General features: G+C 38.3%; 1 long non-coding RNA gene across 1 annotated transcript in view; it reads right to left on the bottom strand.

The window, feature by feature from the left end:
• Positions 1–1,156: 1,156 nt before the first annotated feature.
• Positions 1,157–21,321, bottom strand: part of LOC148106813 (uncharacterized) — a 78,817-nt gene continuing 58,652 nt past the window's right edge. The window contains exon 5 of the long non-coding RNA XR_015723362.1: positions 1,157–1,299. This is a non-coding gene — a long non-coding RNA (uncharacterized LOC148106813). The remainder of the gene's footprint in view (positions 1,300–21,321) is intronic.

Below are 21,321 nucleotides of genomic sequence, written 5' to 3'. Positions count from 1 at the left end.
AGTTCTGTGGCAGAGGCCACAGACTCATTGTCTTTTCTTTGCTGGGGGGGCAGATTTCTCCTTCTCTTCATTCTGATGAGGAGAGGTTGTGGGGTTGTCCAGAGCCCAAATTGTTGACTGGGACCCAGGCAGTGCACACTTGTTTTATAGGGATCTTAGGGATGTGGGCTGCTTGATTTTTCAGCCTGCCTTCTGGGGGAGGGGCCTGCTGCGCCGAAACTCTGGCAACCCTGTTTGGGTAGAGTCTCCGTGTCCCCTGCGAGGGGGGATGGGGATGGGCATGCTGTGAGCCGGTATTTCCAGGCTTTTGTTCTCTGGCGGCTTTCCCTGGCAGTTTGCTGTGCCTCTTCTGAGAGTCAGAGCAGCAGTGGCCGAATCTCAGCCTCTGTCTCAGAACAGAGGGATCGTGGACTGTTCTCCCTGATGTTCTGGCCACTTTAACTCTGTTTCTGTTGGTGCTGCTCAACCCTGCAGCGTCCCGGGATGTGCGCCCCACACCCGGCGTCCCAGCCCTCACTTCCAGGGCCGGCGCGTCTCTGTCCTTTGTGTTTCTAACGCCGCCAGCCGCCAGCCGCCCCCGCGCGCTCCCGGATCTCCCGGTCTCAGTCTGGATCCCGTGAGCGCACCGGGATTCCGGGGTTCCGCGAGATGCCTGGTGGCACGCGCACCCGGCTCACGGTCTCAGTCTGCTGTTTTGTGGGTGCCGACCACGAGCCCGCCCGCTCTCCCGTGCAAGTGGCTACCGCTTCCCGGTGCCCAAACGCGGCGGCTCCCTCCCCCTTCCATTTATCTTCCGATATCTGTGTGCGGATTCACGGTTCCCCGCTTTGTACCTCAATACTCAGCGCTGGAGATGTTCATTTGTAGAGATCCAGATGCATCTTCCTGCGTCTCAGGCTGATTCTGTGGATGTTTAGGCTGGTCTGGTACCTATCCAGCTCGACTCAGGGGACCGGCTGAAAACGGGGTCCCCTACTCCTCCGCCATCTTAACTCCTCCCTCTGCTCATTATTTTTTTTAAAAGTATATAAAGTGTAGCCCTGTAGATAATGATCTTACCTTGAAATATGCAGATATAATATTTTAGAAATCATTTCTTTTATTTACTCATCATAAAAGCACAGGCCATAGAAGAGTTATGGCTGCTCAGAGAGCAGGCCAGGGGTGTACTCCAGGTACCCTAGACTCAGTCTGGCCTGGGCAAGGGAATCATTCTCCTCTGTTGCTCTTACCAGTGATTTCTTATTGAGCCTGAGGGTTTGCTGTCACCACCTCTGCCCCTTCCCTGAGCAGGTTGCCCTGAAAGCAGATAATCATTTTATTTAGCATAAAAGAAAGGAAATTTTGGGAATCTTTTCAACCGCTTTTTTTTTTCAAATTTATGCCATGTACTAAATAGATTGCAAAGCAATAGGATACACATGATGTCATTCTTTGAGTCAGTTTGCTTGAATATTTCAGGGGGGAGGTGTTTTAAAGCAATTTCATGGGTAATTTAAAATATATTTAGATTTCAAAAGGTGTAGGATTTTTGTGGAATAGAAAATGCGCATGATCGTGATGAGCACCAGGTGATGCATGGTAGTGTTGAATCACCATCATGTGTACCTGAAACTAATAGAACACTGTATGGTAACCCAGTGGAATTAAAATAAACACTTAAAATAATTTTAAAAATGCACATGAATGTTAAAATAGAGGACATAAAAGAAACCTCTTTCTTTTTTGTGTCCTACATTAGACTATTTCTCCCAGACCCATCTGTGCTTCAAGTTTCCTCTCATTTGTCATAGAGACATTCATTGGACACAAATAAACAGCCTTTTTTACATTGTTTATAAAATTTAAATGATTTCATCTCTGTAGAGAAGTCCAGTCAAAGCTATATTCTCCAATAAATACCCAGAAATGTAAATGAGATTCTAGCAATGTATAAAATATAAGCATTGTAACAAGCTTATTAGTTTTTGTACTAGTTTTTTTTTTTAATGTGTGTTCTTTAGAAAGAAAGTATAATGTAGAATTTGGGAGCATGGATTTCAAAGTCGGATCATCCTCATCTCTTGCATATGATGGTTGTATGACCATCGGAATATTAACTACCTCTCTGTGCCTCAGTTTCATTAATGTATAAAATAACAAAAATAGGGGTGCCTGGATGGTGCAGGTGACTGAGCATCAGGTTCTTGGTTTCAGCTCACGTTGTGATCTCGGGGCCATGAGATCCAGGCCCATATTGGGCTCCCTCTATCTCTGTCCCTCCTGCTCATTCTCTTTCTCTCTCTCTCTCTCTCATTCAAATAAATAAATAAATCTTTAAAATAGCAAAAATAATGTTATCAATCTCACGAGTTTAGGGGATGGTTAAATAAGGTAATACACATGAAACACTTTGCAAAATATCTCGTACATAGATAGAAAAAAATATCTGGTACATACTGTATATGAATATTTAGAGCATACAGGAAATAATGGGAAAAAGCACCCATACTCTCAATATGCAAGGTCAACTTCTGTGTTTGTGCCTGTGTGTGTATGTGTAGTGTGTGTGTTTGTGTGTGTGCATTTCAGGTATGAACTCTTAAAATTTCATCATCTTGGACAGGATTTCACTGTACTACTCTAGCCAATGAATACTGAGGTATCCAGTGATCATGGGAAAACCATGTTTATTAATCTACCAATAACTACACATTGGGATGGCCAGGTAGTAATTTTATAAGATACATTTATAAGTGTTTAATTACTTACTTAAAAAATTATTTATGAAGTCAGTAAAATAACTGTTGAATGCCTATTAATTTCCAGGAGCTGAACTAGATTCTAGGGATATGGTAAGGAATGAAATAGACAAAGTCTCTTCTCTCATAGACATTCTAGAAGAGAAATGGACAGTAACCAAATAAATAGAAACATGCAGGGAGTATATATTGTGCTCTGAGGGCAATAACAATGGACTTGATATGGTGAGTAACAGAGGTGATCCTCTATTTATGCAGAATAGTCAGGAAAGGCCTCTCTGAATAGAGAATATTTGAAATAAAACCACACAAAGTTGGGGGAAAGCATCCCAGGCAAAAGGGAAGAAATTTGCAAAGACTCTAACGTGGGAAAGTACTTACTGTTCTTTGCAAAGAAACTGGAAGAACATTAGCCTGGCTGGAACTTAGGAAATACAGGGGAGAGTGGTATCAAATGAGACTGAAGAAGTAGGCTGACGACAGCATATCAGGGGTCTCATTGGGCATGAAAACGAATTGGCATTTATTCTAATTACAATTAGAAGCCATTGTGAACTTTAGGCAAGGGGGCTGATATGATCCAATTATAGTGAAGAAAATGTTTAGTGGGGGATGATGTAAGTTTTTGTTGGGAGACTGCTACAGTAATAAAGTCAACAGGTGTTGAGCTTGGAACAAGGTGATGGCAGTGATGATGGAGAGAAAAGATTTGAGATATATTTTGGAAGTTGAAGTAGCTATTCTTATTGATTGGATGTGGAGTAGGAGGTGATAGGGAAGGGAGAGAGAAGAAAAAGGACGACTCAAAGATGACTCGGTTTCTAGCTTGAGAGTTTGATCAATTTGGATCCTATTTATGACATAGGGAATACTATGGGAAACTGGTTTAGGAGCGAAAAGGGTTCTATAACAGACAAGTTAAGCTTGTGACATTTATGAAATCTCCAAATGGAAACAAGTAGGTAGTTGAGAAGAATGAGTCTTAAACTCAGAGCAAAGGGTAGAGATATTAATTTGTGATCATCACCGTAACCATTGCATTTAAATATTTTGGTCTAGATGAGCCCACCTGGGAATAGGGTATAGAGAAGAAAGGAAGGCCTAGAATCAAAACTTGAGAAACATTTCCGTTTAGAGATGGAGTATCTTTGAAAGAAAACGAGGGAAAAAATGGCCAGTGGGGAAGAAGAAAAACCAATAGAGAGGAGTAGTATGTGAAAATCAACAGAGGAGACTATTTCAAGAAGTCAAGCTAGGAAAATTAGATGTTAATAGAGGTGCTCATTGGATTTGGCTACATGGGGATGGGCTGCTTGACCTTAGCAACTGCAATTTCAGTGAAGCAATAGGGGTGGAAAATAAGATTCTAGAGCACTGGTCTTCAGGTGTGTTTCCCAGAGTAGCAACATCAGCAACACACAGGAGCTTGTTAAAAGTGCAGATTCTCTGCTCCCCCCACCCCCGATCATTAACTCTGGGGGCAGTGTTCAGAAATCCATAACAAGTCTTCCAGGTGATTCTAATGTATGTTTTATTATGTTACATCATGTCATGTCATGTTATGTCATGTCATGTTATGTATGTGAACCCTTTGTTTTACAGGTTAAGTTTTAAAAGGGCATCAAAGGATTATATCAAGAATGTGTAAACATCTAAAAAAATGTAACTTTAAAAATATTTCAGTTACTTTGAATGGATTCTGGCACATAAATACCTTCATAAAAATGGCATGAATTCCTGAATTTATTCTTTAATCAGATAACTTTATCCTTTTTGAGCATTTGTTTAGTTACTAAAAGATTTGAAATTCCAGTGGCCAACGTTGTGTACTGCTCTGAGATGTTGTTGAAGAAATGATGACAGTATGACATTAGAAGAGATTAAATATACTAGAAAGCCAAAGTAAAGTTTTAAGATGATACCAAAAATGAGGAAAGTGCAATGAAGAGAGAGAGCAGTTGGAAAAGAGACATATGAAATGTCCCAGGACTCATCAAATAGAAGCGTTGGATACATAGAATCAAAAGCTATATCAATATGGTTGCTCGGTGGGCAGGAGATGTGTATTACAACTGTGAGCACTGTGATAAGTTCACCTACTGGTCTCAATCAGTGCATGCCTCACATACCATGTGATATAAATTTGCCTTTCATTTTTTTACTTAAATTCAATTAGCCAACGTATAGTACATCATTAGTTTCAGAGGTAGTGTTCAATGATTCATCAGTTGCGTTTAATACCCAGTGCTTTCATTTTCAAAAGCATTTCCTATTTCTTTTTCACTAACCATCATTTTGTTTCAGGGATACATTCTTGACATCTATATGCTATATTTATTCACAGGGACTATAGCACATTAATTGTCTCTAAAATCAAACACCGGAGTCACTAAGTTTTAGCCCTTAAAAAGATAATATTGCTATCTTTAAAATACAGTTTATCAACAAATACCTAAAATACTATAACTTTTTATTATTAACTATTCAGATCTAGAATGTCATAACTTATGTTGGGTCGATTTTCTTTTTTTTCCCCTTTTTTTCAAGATTTTATTTATTTGACAGAGAAAGAGACAACACAAGCAGGGGGAGCGGCAGGCAGAGGGAGAGGGAGAAGCAGACTCTCTGCTGAGTAGGGAGCCTGATGTGGGCCTTGATCACAGGACCCTGGGATCATGACCTGAACCAAGGCAGGTGCTTAACCGACTGAGCCTCCCAGGTGGCCCATGTTGGGTCAATTTTCAATGTGATTTTGTTTTAGTTCTTTCTTGGTTTAATTGCTTCTATAATTGTGATAATAGTATATGTGCAATTGTATTTCCTATCCATTTCACATAACAAACACTCTTTACATTGTTACAAATAGTCTGTATGTATGAATTTAACAGCTACAAAATGTTCTGAAATTTTCCTTAACCATTTTCCAGTGATTGAAATTATTGGGTTTTTCCTCATATTTTTGGATATTATAATGCTAGATGAGGATATTTATATAGAGAGCTTTGTTTCATATTTGGAGATGCTTCCTTGGTATAAATTCCCCAAAGTAAAATCAATGGTTTTGTTACTTTAGATCTTGTGGGAATCAGATGCCAGGAGGGAATTAGAAGTGCAGGAGATTTATTGAGGGAAATATCTGTGAAAGATACACATTAGAGGGCATAGCATTAGGCAAGGAGAGCCTCAGATCACAATATAGATCAGACACCTGTGAAAGGAGAGAGGGAAAGAAGCCTGCTTTTGGGAAAATTCTCAGACTGTTGTGCAATTCTGAGAAAGTCTTTCCTGGCCCAAAAGAGGAATTGTAGTGATTGTTCATAGAAGTGTCCTATGTTAGGCAGAAATGGCCAAGCCTGGTACCCCTACCGTATGCTGTCAACTGCCAGGGAAGAGCATGGCCTTGGATCAAAGATTGCGGCAGATCGTGAAAGCGCTGCAGCCAAAAGCTGTCAGCTAATCGGATTCCTCCCACTGAACTGCAGCTTCTTTCTGGATGCTGGGTGAAGTCCCCAATAGAAATGGATATTTCAAGCTGTAATGTAGCATCAGATTATTTTCCAAAGGTCTGTAACAGTTCCCACTATAACCCATGTTCTGTTACCAGCTTTCACTATCATCAATCATAAGTAATCATAAGTATTTTGAAAGATAAAATTATTACTTTCATAGGTATGTTTTTATTAGGAATGATATGATTTTCCCCATTGCTCTGTTAATAAAGTATTTTTCCTTTCTATTGATTCGTATCCTAATAGAGATGGAATATTATTATGGATTCATATTAATTACTTTAATATTTAATGTTACATGTGGTATTCTGTTTATTGTTTGACTTTACTTTTTAATTAGTTAAATATAGGGATTTAATTTTTTAGTGATTTTTCTCACTCCATAGATTTGAAAACCATTTGTTTCTGTTTCTTTTTATTTTGTAATTATTTTATGTTAGACTCCATATAAGAATTTAGATTGATATGAGTATGAGTTTACTATATCCCAAGTTGCCAATTAATGTTTTCAGTTTCCTTTCTTGAATAAACTTTCCTTTCTCCATTGGTTTTTGACACAGCATCAATGAGTTCAGATTCCCATGAGCCGCGTATCAGAGTACCCATTATCCTCATCCTATTATATTAGATTTTGTTGATCTCTTCACCTGTGCAGTACCACTGAAGATAATTGTATTTCATTCTTATTTAATTTGCGTGGTCCTGACTGCTGGTGACACCAAGCGTCTTTTCATTTATTTGTTCATTCATGCAAGAAATATTTATTGAGTGACATGACAAAAACAAAATGACAAAGATCCCTTTTCATAGGGTAGAATACTTAGGTTTATTAAATACTAGCTTTATCTTTCTTTGTGAATTAATCATTCACATATTAAAATTTTTTTCTACTGTTTTTGGTCTTTTTCTTACTCTTGATTGAATCTTCTTTGTCTACTGGAAATATTGCCCTTTTCCTATTTTATGCAATGTTAATATTTCTCCCAGCTTTTGATATAATAGAAGTTTTAAATTTTAAGGTAGGCAAAGCTGTCGGATGTTCTCATATCTCGTTCTGACATACAACTAAATAACATAATATAATGTGGAACAACACAACATGATAAAGTGTGGTATGATGTGATAGAGCGTGAGAATATTAACACTTGCTTGACCCCTAGGACATCCAAATGCTTTCCTATATTCACAGCACCATCTTGCATTTTTAAAGTTTTAATTTTAATTCCACTTAGTTAACATACTGTTCTGTTAGTTTCAGGTGTACAATATAGTGATTCAGCAATTCTATACATCACCTGGTGCTCATGACAAGTGCGCTCCTTAATGCCCTTCACCTATCTCCCCCATCCTCCATCTCCCTCCCCTCCGGTAACCCTCAGTTTGTTCTCTAGAGTTAAGAATCTGTTTAGGTTTGTCACTCTCTCTCTCTCTCTCTCTCTCTCTCTCTTTTTTCCCCTTTGCTCATTTATTTTGTTTCTTAAATTCCACATACGAGTGAAATCCTATGGTATTTGTCTTTCTCTGACTGACTTTTTCACTTGGCATTGTACTCTCTAGCTCCATCCATTTTGTTGCAAATGGCAAGATTTCAGTCTTTTTTATGGCTAAAAATATTCCATTGTGTGTGTGTGTATATATACACACATACTTGAGCTGCTTCCATATCTCGGCTATCGTAAATAATGCTGCTATAAACACAGGGGCGCATGTATCCGCTTTGATTTAGTGTTCTTGTACGCTTTGAGTCAATACCCAGTAATGTGATTGCTGGATCATAGAGTAGCTCTATTTTTGAGGACCCTCTATACTGTCTTTCACAGTGGCTGCACCAGTTTGCATTCTCACCGACAGTGCACTCGTGTTCCTTTTTCTTCACATCCTTGCCAACACCTGTTGTTTCTTCAGCCATTCTGACGGGTGTGAGGTGGTGTCTCATTGTGGTTTTGATTTGTATTTCCCTGATGATGAGTGATGATGAGCAACTTTTCATGTGTCTGTTGGCCATCGGGATGTATTCTTGGGAGAAATGTCTGTTCATGTCTTCTGTCCAATTTTTTAATTGGGTCATTTGTTTTGGGAGTGTTGAGTTTTGTAGTTTATTTATATATTTTGGATACTAACCCTTTATCAGATATGTCATTTGCAAGTATCTTCTCCCATTCCATAGGTTGCCTTTTAGATTTGTTGATTGTTTCCTTAACTATGCAGAAGCTTTTTATTCTGATGTAGTCCCAAGTCTACTTTTGCTTTTGATTCCCGTGCCTCAGGAGACACATCTAGAAGGAAGTTGTTACGGGCAATGTCAAAGAAGTTACTGTCTGTGTTCTTCTCTAGAATTTTGATGATTTCCTGTCTCACATTTAGTTAGGTTTTTCATCCATTTTGAATTTTTTTGTGTATGGTTTAAGAACGTGGTCCGGTTTCATTCTTTTGCATGTCACTGTCCAGTTTTCCCAACACTGTTTGTTGAAGAGACTGTGTTTTTCGCATTGCATATTCTTTCCTGCTTTGTTGAAAATTAATTGACCAAATACTTGTGGGCTTATTTTTGCATTTTCTATTCGGTTCCATTGATCTATGTGTCTATATTTTTGTGCCAGTACCATACTGTTTTGATTACTACAGCTTCGTAATATAACTTGAAGTCTGGAATTGCGATGCCTCCAACTTTGCTTTTCTTTTTCAAGATTGCTTTGATTATTCAGGGTCTTTTGTGGTTCCATGCAAATTGTGGGATTATTTTGTTCTAGGCCTGTGAAAAATGTTGTTGGCATTTTGATAGAGCGTGCATTAAATGTGTAGATTGCTTTGGGTAGGATAGACATTTTAACAATATTTGTTCTCCCATTCCATAAGCATGGAATATCTTTCCATTTGTTTGTGTCAGTTTCAATTTCCTTCATCAGTGTTTCATAGTTTTCAGCTACAGGTCTTTCACCACATTGGTTAAGTTTATTCCTAGATATATTATTATTTTTGGTAGAACTGTAACATACTTTACATCATTTTATTTTATGAGTCCCTTGACTGATTTTTATAGATGTACTTAATTTTACTGCTTTGTGCTTCCTACTTTTCTTACTCCTGCTTATGGTCTTTCCTTTCCATTCAAAGAATCCACTTTAACATGCTTGGTAACGCTGGCTTAGTGGTGATAAATTCCTTTAACTTTTGTTTGTCTGGGAAATTATTTCTCTTATTCTGAGTGATAGCCTTGCTGGGCCAAGTGTTTTTGGTTGCAGGTTTTTTCTTTCAGCACTTTGTATGTATAATGCTATTCCCTTCTGGCCTGCAAAGGTTCTGCTGAAAAATCAGTTTGCATGCCTTATGGGTTTTCCCTTGTATATAACTGTTTTCTTTTTCTTGCTGCTTTTAAAATTCTCTTGTTATCTCTACTTTTTGCTGTTTTAATTACGATGTATCTTGGTGTGGACATCCTTGGGTTTTGTTGGGAGTTCTCTGTACCTCTCAGATCTGGATATCTGTTTCCTTCCCTAGATTTGGGAAGTTTTCAGCTATTATTTCTTTAAATAAATTTTCTCCATCTTTTCTGTCTCTTCTCCTTCTGGGGCCCTGTACTGCAAATATTATTATGCTTGATGGTGTCGCTGATTTCCCTTAATCTATTCTCATCTTTTTTTTATTATTTTTCCTCTCTCCTGTTCAGCTTGATTGCTTTCCATTACTCTGTCCTCCAGGTCACTGGTCTATTCTGCTTCCTCTAGTCTACTATTTACTCCCTCTAGTATATTTTTAATTTCAGTTATTGAGTTCTTCATCTCTGATTAGTTCTTTTTTTATGTTTTCTATCCCTTTGTTGAGGGTCTTACTGAGATCTTCCACTCCTTTTGCAAGTCCGGTGAGTATATTTATGACCACTACTTTAAATTCCCTATCAAGCATATTACTTATGTCCATTTTAGCTCTCTTGCTGTGATTTTGTCTTGTTCTTTCATTTGTAACATATTCCTCTATCTCCTTTTTTTGTGTAACTGTGTATATTTCTTTGTGTTAGGAAGGTCAACTACATCTCCTGCTCTTGAAAGCGATGGCCGTATGAAGAAGACGTCTTGTAATGCCCTGCAGTACAACATCCCCTGTTCAGCAGAACCTTACACTTCAGGGGTGTTGCCTATGTGTGTCGTGTGTGCCCTAGTGTGGCTGAGCCATGTTTGCCTTCAGTCCAGTTGACTACAGTGGCTCTCTTTGCCTGTTATGGGCAGGGTTTTGTCCCTCTGTAGCTAATAGGCCATTCTAGGGCCACCTTAGACTAGAGTTGGGTCAGAAGAGGCATTTATCAGAGCTGTAGTAGAACTGAACTTCAGGGTGCTCTCCCTGTGTTGTCCCCTGGGAGGCTTTAATTGGTGGACAGGGCCTGCAGTCAGACCAGATGTCTACCCCCAGCCCACTGCTGGGGCTGCAGTCTAACTGGTGTGTGCGGTCATCTTCCCCTCTCCCCAGAGTAGGAGTCAGCTTTGGAGTGGTGCTGCCCCCATCAGGGCTGCTTGCATGCTCCCATGTTTATGGCACTGCTTTGGAAGGACCCCTGTTAAGGGTGTGCTGGATGGGGCAGGTCCGCAGGAAAACGTGGGAGTGGGGCATGTGGTGTTAGCAACATTTGTGCAGGTCTGTTATGGAAGAGGCCTGTAGCAGCTTTGGGCAACAGCTGAGGGCTGTTTGAGGGGGGCAAGTTCACAGAAGAGCGTGGGGGCCGTGAGTGTTGTTAGCAAGCTAGATGGAGAGTGTTCAAGCTGCTCTGGTTCCTGCAAGTGTCCCCCTCCAACATCTCTCTAGGCTGGAGGGTGGGAGGGAAAATGTTGCCTATCAGCTCTTTTGTTCTTGGAGAAGTCTCCCAAGGATCCCTGCCCCCTCAGTACACATTCTTAGTTTAGTAAATAAATCTTCCTGTATACCCCCAGGCACTTTTCAAAGTGTATTCTTTTGCTTCTATACTGTATTTCTGTGGGGCTTTGTTATGCGGTCTCTTTAAGAGTGGGAATTCAGTTTCCTATAGCCCTCCAGCTCTCCCTGAGCTAAGCCCACTGATTTTTAAAGTTCCAGGTGACAAGCTGCAATGATTATAAGAACTTATGAAGTGAAGTCTCTCTGGTTTTCAAAGCCAAATGTTATGGGGACTTGTCTTCCGGGTGTGGGTCCCCCATGCTTGGGGTGCCTGGGGTGGAGTTTGTTCCTTTCCTTTCTTCGCGCCTGTAGTGTGCCTCCCTCCTGTGGACAGTCTTGCGGATTAGTTTGGTTCCCGACTGTGTCTCCACCCTTACTACACTTTTTGCTGTGGCCTCTTCTCTACATTTAGCTGGGGAGAATCTGTTCTGCCGGTCTTCGTCTCATTTTCTGCGTTATTTACACTGACGTGGGTGTTATCTAGGTGTATGCCTGGGATGAGCTGAACTTAGGCTCCTCCTACTCTGGGAACTCCCTTAAGAGTTAGGCTTTTCTAGATTCCACATATAAGTGAGATCATACAGTATTTATCTTTCTCTGTCTAAGTTACCTCCCTTTGTATAATGTCCTCAAAATTATCTGTGTTGTCGTAAAAGCTAGGATTTGTCTCTTTCTTATGGCTGAATAATATTCCATTGTATATAAACCACATCTATCTTTATAGATGGACACATAGGTTGTTTCCATATCTTGGCTATGGTGAGTAATGCCATAGTCAACATGGGAGTGCAGCTATCTCTTTGAGGTCCTGATTTTGTTTCCTTTGAATATATACCCAGAAGTAGGATTTCTGGATCCGAGTGTTCTTTTTTTAATTTTTTGAAGAATTTCATAGTGTTTTCCATAGTGGCTATACCAATTTATATTCCCACCAATGGTACACAAGGGTTCCCTTTTCTCCACATCCTCACCAGCCAGCACCCTTTATCTTTTGTTTTTGATGATTGTCATTCTAACATTTCCCTGGTGATTAGAAACATCAGGCACCTCTTCATGAACCTTTTGGCCATTTGCATGTCTCCTTTGGAAAAATGTCTATTCATGTCCTTTGCCCATTTTAAAAATCAGATTGTGGGTTGTTGTTGTTGTTGTTGTTGTTGTTGTTTTGGCTATTGAGTTCTTTACATTTTTTAATATTAACCTCTTATCAGATATATGGTTCACAAATATATTCTTCGATTAAGTAGGTCACCTTGTCATTTTGTTGATTGTTTCTTTTGCTATGCAAAAGCTTTTTATTTTGTTGTAGCCTAACATTAATTTTTGCCTTTGGTTTTGGTTTCATATCAAAAAGAGTCATTGCCTAAGACCAGTGTCAAGGAAGTTTTCTCCCAGGTTTTCTTCTAGAAGTTGTATGATATCAGGTCTTATGTTTAAGTCTTTAATTTATTTCTATTTAATTTTCATGAGTGGTGTAAGATAGGGGTCCAGTTTCAGTCTTCTGAATATGGTTATCCAGTTTTTCAACATCATTTATTGAAGAGAATATTCTTTTCCCATTAAATATTCTTTTTAAAAATATTTAATTAATTAATTAATTAATTTATTTATTTGAGAGAGAGTGAGCAAGAGAGAGCACAAGTGGGGGTGGAGGGGCAGAGGGAGAAGCAGACTCCTCTCTGAGGAGGGAGTCTGAAGCAAGGCTCAATCCCAGGACCCTGGGATCATGACCTGAACTGAAGGCAGATCCTTAACCAACTGAGCCACCCAGGCTCCGCATTAAGTATTCTTAACTCTCTTGTAAAATATTAGTTGACTGTATAATGTAAAGATTTCATTCTAGGCTCTTGATTCTGTTCCATTGGTCTATGTGTCTACGTTTATGCCAGAACCATACTGTTTTGATGACTTTAGTTTTGTAGCATAGTTTGAAATCAGGAAGTGTGAGGCCTCCAGCTTTGTTCTTCTTTCTCAGGATTGCTTTGGCTATTCAGGATCTTTTGGGGTTCTGTACAAAGTTAAGGATAGTTTTTTCCTATTACTGTGAAAAATACCATTGGAATTTTGGAAAGGATTTCATTGAATCTATAGATGACTTTTGATAGTATGGACACCTTAACAAATTAATTCTTCTAGTCTATGAACATGGAATATCTTTCTATTTGTGGCTTCTTCAGTTTCTTTCGTCAAAGTCTTGTCATTTTCTGTGTACAGATCTTTCATTTCCTTGGTTAAATTCATTCCTAAGTATTTTTTTTTCTGATGCTATTGCAAATGGGATTGCTTCTTTAATTCTATTTCAGATGTTTTGTTGTTAATGTATAGAAACAACCAAATTCTATCTGTTGCTTTTCTTTTTTTTTTTTTTAAGATTTTATTCATTTATTTGACAGAGAGAGACAGGCAGCGAGGGAACACAGGCAGGGGGAGTGGGAGAGGAAGAAGCAGGCTCCCAGCGAGGAGCCTGATGTGGGGCTCGATCCCAGAACACTGGGATCACGCCCTGAGCTGAAGGCAGACGCTTAACGACTGAGCCACCCAGGCGCCCCTATCTGTTGGTTTTCTATACTACAACTTTACTAAATTTGTTGGCTATTTTTTGGTGGGCTCATTAGGATTTCTTCTCTATAGGATCATAACATTTGCAAACAGAGATAATTTCAATTCTTCCTAATTTGGATGCCTTTTACTCCTTTTTCTTGACTGATTGCTTTAGCCAGTACTATGTTGAATATGAGTGGTGAGAGTTGGAACCCTTGTCTTGTTCCTGATCTTAGAGGGAAAGTTTTCAGTCTTTCACCATTTACTATATCAGCTCTGTGTTTGTCATATATGGCTTTATTATGTTGAGGTATGTTCCCTCTATACACAATTTGCTGAGTGTTTTGTCATGAAAAGATATATTTTGTCTTCTCTTTTATTTCTGATTTTATTTATTTTAGTTAGTCCTGGTTTTCTTAGTCTAGCTATTGATTTGTCAAATTTTTATCTTTTTAAAAAACAAGCTCTTAGTTTTATTGATATTTTCTATTGTTTTTCTGGCTATTTTATTTATTTATGCTCTGATCTTTATTATTTCCTTCCTTATGCTCACTTTGGGCTTAGTTTGTTCTTGGCTTCCTTAGTTCATTGAGGTTTAAAGTTAGGTTGTTTATCTGAGATCTTTCTTTGTTTTTGTTTTGTTTTGTTTTGTTTTGTTTTTTGATGTAGGCATTCATCACTCTAAATGTCCCCCTTAGAACTGCTTTTGCTGCATCCCATAGGTTTTGTTATATTTCCAATTTAACTTGTACCAAGATATTTTTATTTGTCTTTTGATTTCTTCTTTGACCCAATAATTGTTCAGGATTGTACTGTTTAATTGTTTAATTTCCACATATTTGTGAATTTTCCTGCTTTTCTCATGTTACTGATTCTAGTTTCATACCACTGTGGTTTACAAAGATAGTTGGTATAATTTTAATCTTCTGAAATTTGCTAAGACTTGTTTTGTGACCTCTGATATGATGTATCTTGGAGAATGTTCCATGTGTGCTTGAGAAGAATGTATTCTGAAGCTGTTGGATGGAATAGACTGTATAAGTCTGTTAGGTCCCTGTAGTCCGAAGTATAGTTCAAGTCCAAAGATTCTTTGTTGGCTTTCTGTTTGGATGACCTATCCATTATTGTAGGTCTATCTATTCTTATTATTGTAGTGCTGTCTGTCTCCCTTCATACCTGTTAGTATTTGCTTAATATATTTAGGTGCTCCAATCTGTATGCAGATACATTTATGATTGTTATGTCTTCTTGATGAATTGATTCCTTTATCATTATATAATAATCTTTGTCTCTTGTTTCTGTTTTGGGCTTAAAGTTTGTTTTGTCTGCTCTCTTTTAGTTTCTACTTGCATGGAATATCTTTTTCCACCCCTTCTCTTGGAGCCTATTTGTGTCCCTAAAGCTGAATTGAGTCCCTTATAGGAAGCATATAGTTGGGTTTTCTTTCTTTTTTCATCCAGCCACACTATCTATTGGATAGGAGAATTTAATGTGTTTTTATTTGGGTAATTAATGATAGGTAAGGACTTACTAATGCCATTATATTAAATTTTTTCTGCATGTTTTGTAGTTTTTTTATTCATTTCTTCATCTCTTGTTGTCTTCCTTTTTGAGTTGATGATTTTCCCTAGTGGTATGTCTAGATTCCTTTCTTTTATCTCCTGTAAATCTACCATAGGTTTTTGTTTTGTGGGCACCATAAGGCTTACCTGAAATAGATATACAGCAATCTATTTTATGCTGATAACAACTTATTTTCAATTGATGCAAAACTATGCCCTTTTACTCTCTCCCTCTTTATGTTCTTGATTTCACAATTTATCTCTTTTTAAATTGTATATTCATTAAAAAAATAACTGTAGGTATTGTTAAATTTAATACTGCTTTCCTTTAATCTTTATACTAGAGTTAAGTAGTTCATATAGCACCATATTGCAGTATGAGTATTCTGAATTTGACTATATACTACCTTTACCAGTGTGTTGTTGTTTTTATGTGTTTTCATGTTATTAACTAGCATCCTCTCATTTCAACTTGAATAACTTCTTTCAACATTTCTTGTGAAGCAGGTCCAGTTGTGATAAATTGCCTCAGCTTTTGTTTGTCTGGGAAAATCCTTATCTCCCCTTCATTTCTGAAGGATAACTATGGCAGATAATTCTTAGAATATTCTTACTTGACAGTTTTTTCTTTCAGCTCTACTATATCAACCCACTTTTTCCTGGCCTGCAAGATTTCTGCTGAGAAATCTGCTCTCAGTCTCATGGGATTCCCTTGTAAGTTTCAAGCTTCTTTTCTCTTGCTCCTTAAAATTTCTCTTTGCTTTTGATTTTTGACAATTTTATTATAATGTGTCTTAGAGAGGATCTTTCTATGTTGAGTCTGTTTGGTGACATATGTGATTCATTAATTGGATATCCAAATCTCTCTGCATATTTGGGTGTGCTCAGCCATTATTTCTTTAAATAAGCTTTCTAACCATTCTCCCTCTTTTTTCCTTTTGAAACTCTAATAACTCACAAATCGGTTATTATGATGGTATTCCACACATGAAGTAGGCTTTCTTTACTTTTTTCCATTCTTTTTTCTTTGTCCTACTCTGCTGGATAATTTCAAAGTTCCTTACTTCTATCTCAGATTCTTTTTTTCTTTAGATCAGTTCTGCTGTTTTTGCCCTCTATTGCAGAATTTCTGTTTGGTTCTTTTTTATGATTTCTGTTCCTTTGTTAAAGTTCTCATTTTGGGGCGCCTGGGTAGCACAGTCATTAAGCGTCTGCCTTTGGCTCAGGGCGTGATCCCGGCATTCTGGGATCGAGCCCCACATCAGGCTTTTCTGCTGGGAGCCTGCTTCTTCCTCTCCCACTCCCCCTGCCTGTGTTCCCTCTCTCGCTGGCTGTCTCTCTCTCTGTCAAATAAGTAAAATCTTAAAAAAAAATAAACTTCTCATTTTATTCATGAATTGTTTTCCTTATTTCTTTGAACTGTATTTCTGTGTTTTCTTGTAACTCACTGAATTTTCTTAAAACAGCTGTTTTGACTTCTTTATCAGGTAAATCACAGATCTTCATGTCTTTGGGATTGGCTACTGGAAGATTATTGTGATCCCCTGATTTCTCTTATTCCTTGAAGTTTTGTGTTGCTGTCTCTACATTTGAAGTAGCAGTCACCTCTTACAGTTTTTATTTCCTCCAGGAAAGAAATACCTTCTGTCAGCCTTGCTAGTGATTTTGAGGCTTTCTCAGACCTTCTTCTTCTCAGACCTGTTACATGCTTCCTAGGCACTCTGAGCACTGGGGGTGCGCGTGGGCCTACTAGAGGGGTCTGTGGGTGGGGTGTTCCCAGCAACGCCTGGGCAGACTTCTTTTTTCTTTGTTTTTTATTTTAATTCCAGTTGGTTAACATACAGTGTTACATTAGTTTCAGGTATATAATAAAGCGAATCAACAATTCCACACATCATCCAGTGCTCATTACAACAAGTGCACTCCTTAATCTCCTGGGCAGTCTTCTTGATGGAGTCCGTGATGTAGTTAGTAGGATCTGCGTCTCTCTCGCTTTCTTTTTTTTCTTTTTTGATAAAGATTTATTTATTTATTTTAGAGAGAGAGAGTGCGAGTGGGGGAGAGGCAAAGGGAGAGAGAGAGAAACTCAAGCAGACTCCCTGCTGAGCACAGAGCCTAATGCTGGGCTCCATGTGGGGTTTGATCTCATGACCTGAGATCACAACCTGAGCTGAAACCAAGAGTCAGACACTTAACCCCCTCTGCCACCCAGGCGCCCCAGGATCAGCATCTCCTTAACGTCCTCAAGAGTCCCCGCTTCTTCCTGCTCTCTACTTATGCAGCTCTCAATTCTGTATTCTGGGTGGGGTGAGAGACTAATCAAACTCTTTGTCAGCATCCCTTATAGCTGGGAATGCTGGGTATTCACACCCTCACTTTTCCCAGGGAGAGAAATCATAGACCAACTATGTCTCACTTGGCCCTAAGCTGTGCTGCCTTGGAGGAGGGGTGATGGAGTAAAGTCAAGCTGTTCCTTTCACCCTCTTCAATATGTCCAAACTCCTATTTTTTGCTCTGGTGGTGTGCTGCAACTTTTCCTCTATAAACCTAAACTTCTACAAGGGCTCTCCCATTGTGGCTGATTGTCTAAGACAGGATTTTCCAGACCAGCTGAGAGAGGATGGAACTGGTTCACAGACCACTGCAGGGTCGACAGCCAGGACCAAGGTCTTTATGCCTATTATCTGATGCACAGGTGGGTGAAACTCCTCCAGAATCCCTTGGTATATGTTGCTGGATCCCATAGTTCCCACAAAGCCACTTTTGTCTGTGGATGGATGCCAAATTATTTTTGTTGGGGGAGAGGACAAAAATGAGGGACATTTTATTTCACCATGATGCTGACATCGCTCTTTGTCTCTGTCTTTATGCTTTTTGCATATAAAAATGTTAATTTATTGTAGATGAATTTATTACTATTATCATCTATTCATGTTTCTTTGTATCTTGTTTATATCTTCTTTATCTTCTTTAAGAAACCATTCCTTACCTCAAGATCACTTCATTGTCTTGAATACTTAATAATTTTGAAGACATGTTTTTATCATTTACAAACCTAATCCATAAATAATTAATATTTGTAATAGATGAGAAAATCTAATTTTAGATGGATAACCAGTTACTCAGAACCATTTATTGAGTAGCCCATCTTTTCTCCACTGACTTGCTGACCTCTCTTTTATATATCATTTTCACGTATTTTTGTGTCTTTTTTTGGGCTCCCAATTCTATTCTAATGGCTTATCTCTCTATGAAAATAACAATATTTTAAAGATTTATTTATTTATTTTAGAGAGAGTGCAACATGGAGTGGGTAGGAGGGGTGGAGGGACAGGAAGAGAATCCCAAACAGACTCCCTGCTGAGCATGGAGTCTGACAAAGGGCTTGATACCACAACCCCAAGATCACTACCCAAGGAAAGCAAGAGTGAGACCTTCAACCAACCAAGCCACCCAGGTGCCCCTGAAAATAACAATTTTTTAAAGATTTTTTTTTTTATTCGATAGAGATAGAGACAGCCAGCGAGAGAGGGAACACAAGCAGGGGGAGTGGGAGAGGAAGAAGCAGGCTCATAGTGGAGGAGCCTGATGTGGGGCTTGATCTCAGGACTCTGGGATCACGCCCTGAGCCGAAGGCAGACGCTTAACTGCTGTGCCACCCAGGCGCCCCTGAAAATAACAATTTTTAATAATATATCCTGATATCTTTTAGGATATATCTCTGTACTTTATTATTCTTTTGTTGTCATTATTGCCATCATTGATAAATTTTCCATCTCTCCCTTCTCCTCCCCTCTTTTTCGATCCTGTGAAAAACATATAAATTTGGACTTTATCTTCGCCTATTCAGTACATGTCATTACTAAAACTATCGAGGCCTGTTTGGGTTTTATTTGTTTGGGGTTTTATTTGTTTTGTTCTCTTTTCTTGGTATTATTTTCTACAAAGTGGAATATTTGTATTTTCCCTTATCCTCCCAAACTTCTATCAAGCTTCCAATGCCATTTTTGGTTTTAGAACACTGGAAGTTTATGGCTTTGTGATTCTATTGTGTTTCTGATCTTCAGAGATATGTACCATATTTTTGAGAATAGACATGACTAATTTTTGTTTTAATCTGTTACTGCTATATGATTGGAAAATATGTGTGAAGGTGAAAATAAACTCACTGAGACATATTGACCAGAAGTTTAATATAGACATTTTCTTTTATTTTAAAAAAAATCCCATTTTTTTTTTACAATTTTGGTTAAAGATCAGGAAATCACAACCAACCATTAGGGTTCCCTTCTGTTAAAATAGTAATTATTTATCCCAGGAGTAAGCACCTTGTAGACTAAGCTATGGGTACAAATGCATTTAACATTACCAATGTCTTTAGTACATATGGAGAATTATGGACTTAAGAAAGGAGTGGAAGGGGGATGCCTGGGTTGGTCAGTTGATTAAGTGTCCAACTCTTGGTTTTAGTTCACGTCATGATCTCAGGGTTGTGAGATCGAGCCCGCATCAGGCTCTACTCTCAGCAGGGGAGTCTGCTTGAGATTCTCTCTCCCTCTCCCTCTGCCCCTCCCCCTGGTTGTGCACTGTCTCTTGCTTGCTCTCTCTCTCTCTCTCTCTCTCGTTCTCTCTCTCTCTGAAATAAATAAATAAATAGTTTGTTTTTTAAAGAAAAGAGTAGGGAAGTAATAATACATTCAGTAATAATTAATAGGGAGCGTCAGGGAGAGTAATGTAAGGAAGAACTATTATTTGTCATCCTAGTATGATTTTCACACTGTGTATATTAAATGACATTCTAAGATAACAAGTTGATTACTCCCAAGAAGGGTTTCTTCATAAAAGAAAACTTTTCGGAAAAATAGCACCAAATCAGATAAGAAGAAAATAAAGTAAACCCAATACAGTAACTACGATTTGTAACCATCTAAGACACAAGAATCCCACTTCTACGAATCTGTTTTAAGTAATGGAAATGTGTTTGTAAAAAGATATTCATCACAGTGTCAGGTATAAAGATTTACAAACCATCTAAATGACTCAAAAGAGGGGACAGATACATCACAATGCATCCTTGAGTAGAGTATTTTTGAGTTCTAAACAAAAGATACACTTAGATAGCCTATTAGGATATTGTATGTAAAGGGAAATTATAATAACATTAAAGCAATCACAACTGACATTTATTGAGCACTTACCGTGTGCCAGGGACTGTGCCAAGTGCTTTACATTTACTTATTTAAATCTCACAACTCCCCTCTGAGGTACGGAAAATTATTTTCCCCATTTTAAAAATGAGGAATCTGAGACTTATTGAAGTCGCATGATTTGATTGTTATCACACAACCAGTAATAGTAGGGCCATGGTTCATGAATTCATGTGTGTATGCATGTAATATGTGGGAAAGATAACTAGAATGAAATGCACCAAAATGTTAAAAAATCATTATACTTTATGGGTCATTTCCTTTTCCTTATATAGATAAACACATGTGGGCTGTGGGTATGTGCATGTACATGTATATATATTTTTTCCCCAAATTATCCGCCATGAGAGAATGTCCTTTACAATCAGAAATGAAAATTATTACAAATGCTCCATGACCTTCACCCATCTGTTTCTTTGCCTTCGCCTCATTGGTATAGTCCAAAACATAGAAAGGACCCTTTAGTTAAATCTCATTGTCTTTCTTATAATAACAGAGAAGTCAACAAAACAATCACGACTGAATTTACCATGGGTATTACTAAAACCACTTTTTTGTTTTTAAATAAATTGTGTGTGTGTGTGTGTGTGTGTGTGAGAGAGAGAGAGAGAGAGAAAGCAAGCTAGTGAATTTCAATTGAGCATTCCACATTCTAAATGTCATCTATGAGAACACCGCACTATCGTATGCTGCAGAAAAGCAACTTCTGAGCTAGAAAGATGAGACAGTAAGTGGCATTATAAATGTGAAGATGAATTTGATAGACTAGGATTTAAATGAAACGTATTATGGTATGAAGTGAAGTGGAAACTAGTAATAGCACAATAAGACATAAGAGTGCTAAGAGCTTTGTGATAGG

This window comes from Ursus americanus, chromosome X (assembly GCF_024610735.1).
Source record: "Ursus americanus isolate L20-20 chromosome X, mUrsAme1.1.p, whole genome shotgun sequence".
Lineage (NCBI taxonomy): Eukaryota > Metazoa > Chordata > Mammalia > Carnivora > Ursidae > Ursus > Ursus americanus.
Note: the sequence above shows the minus strand (reverse complement) of the source record. Positions and strands in the feature narration are given on the sequence as shown.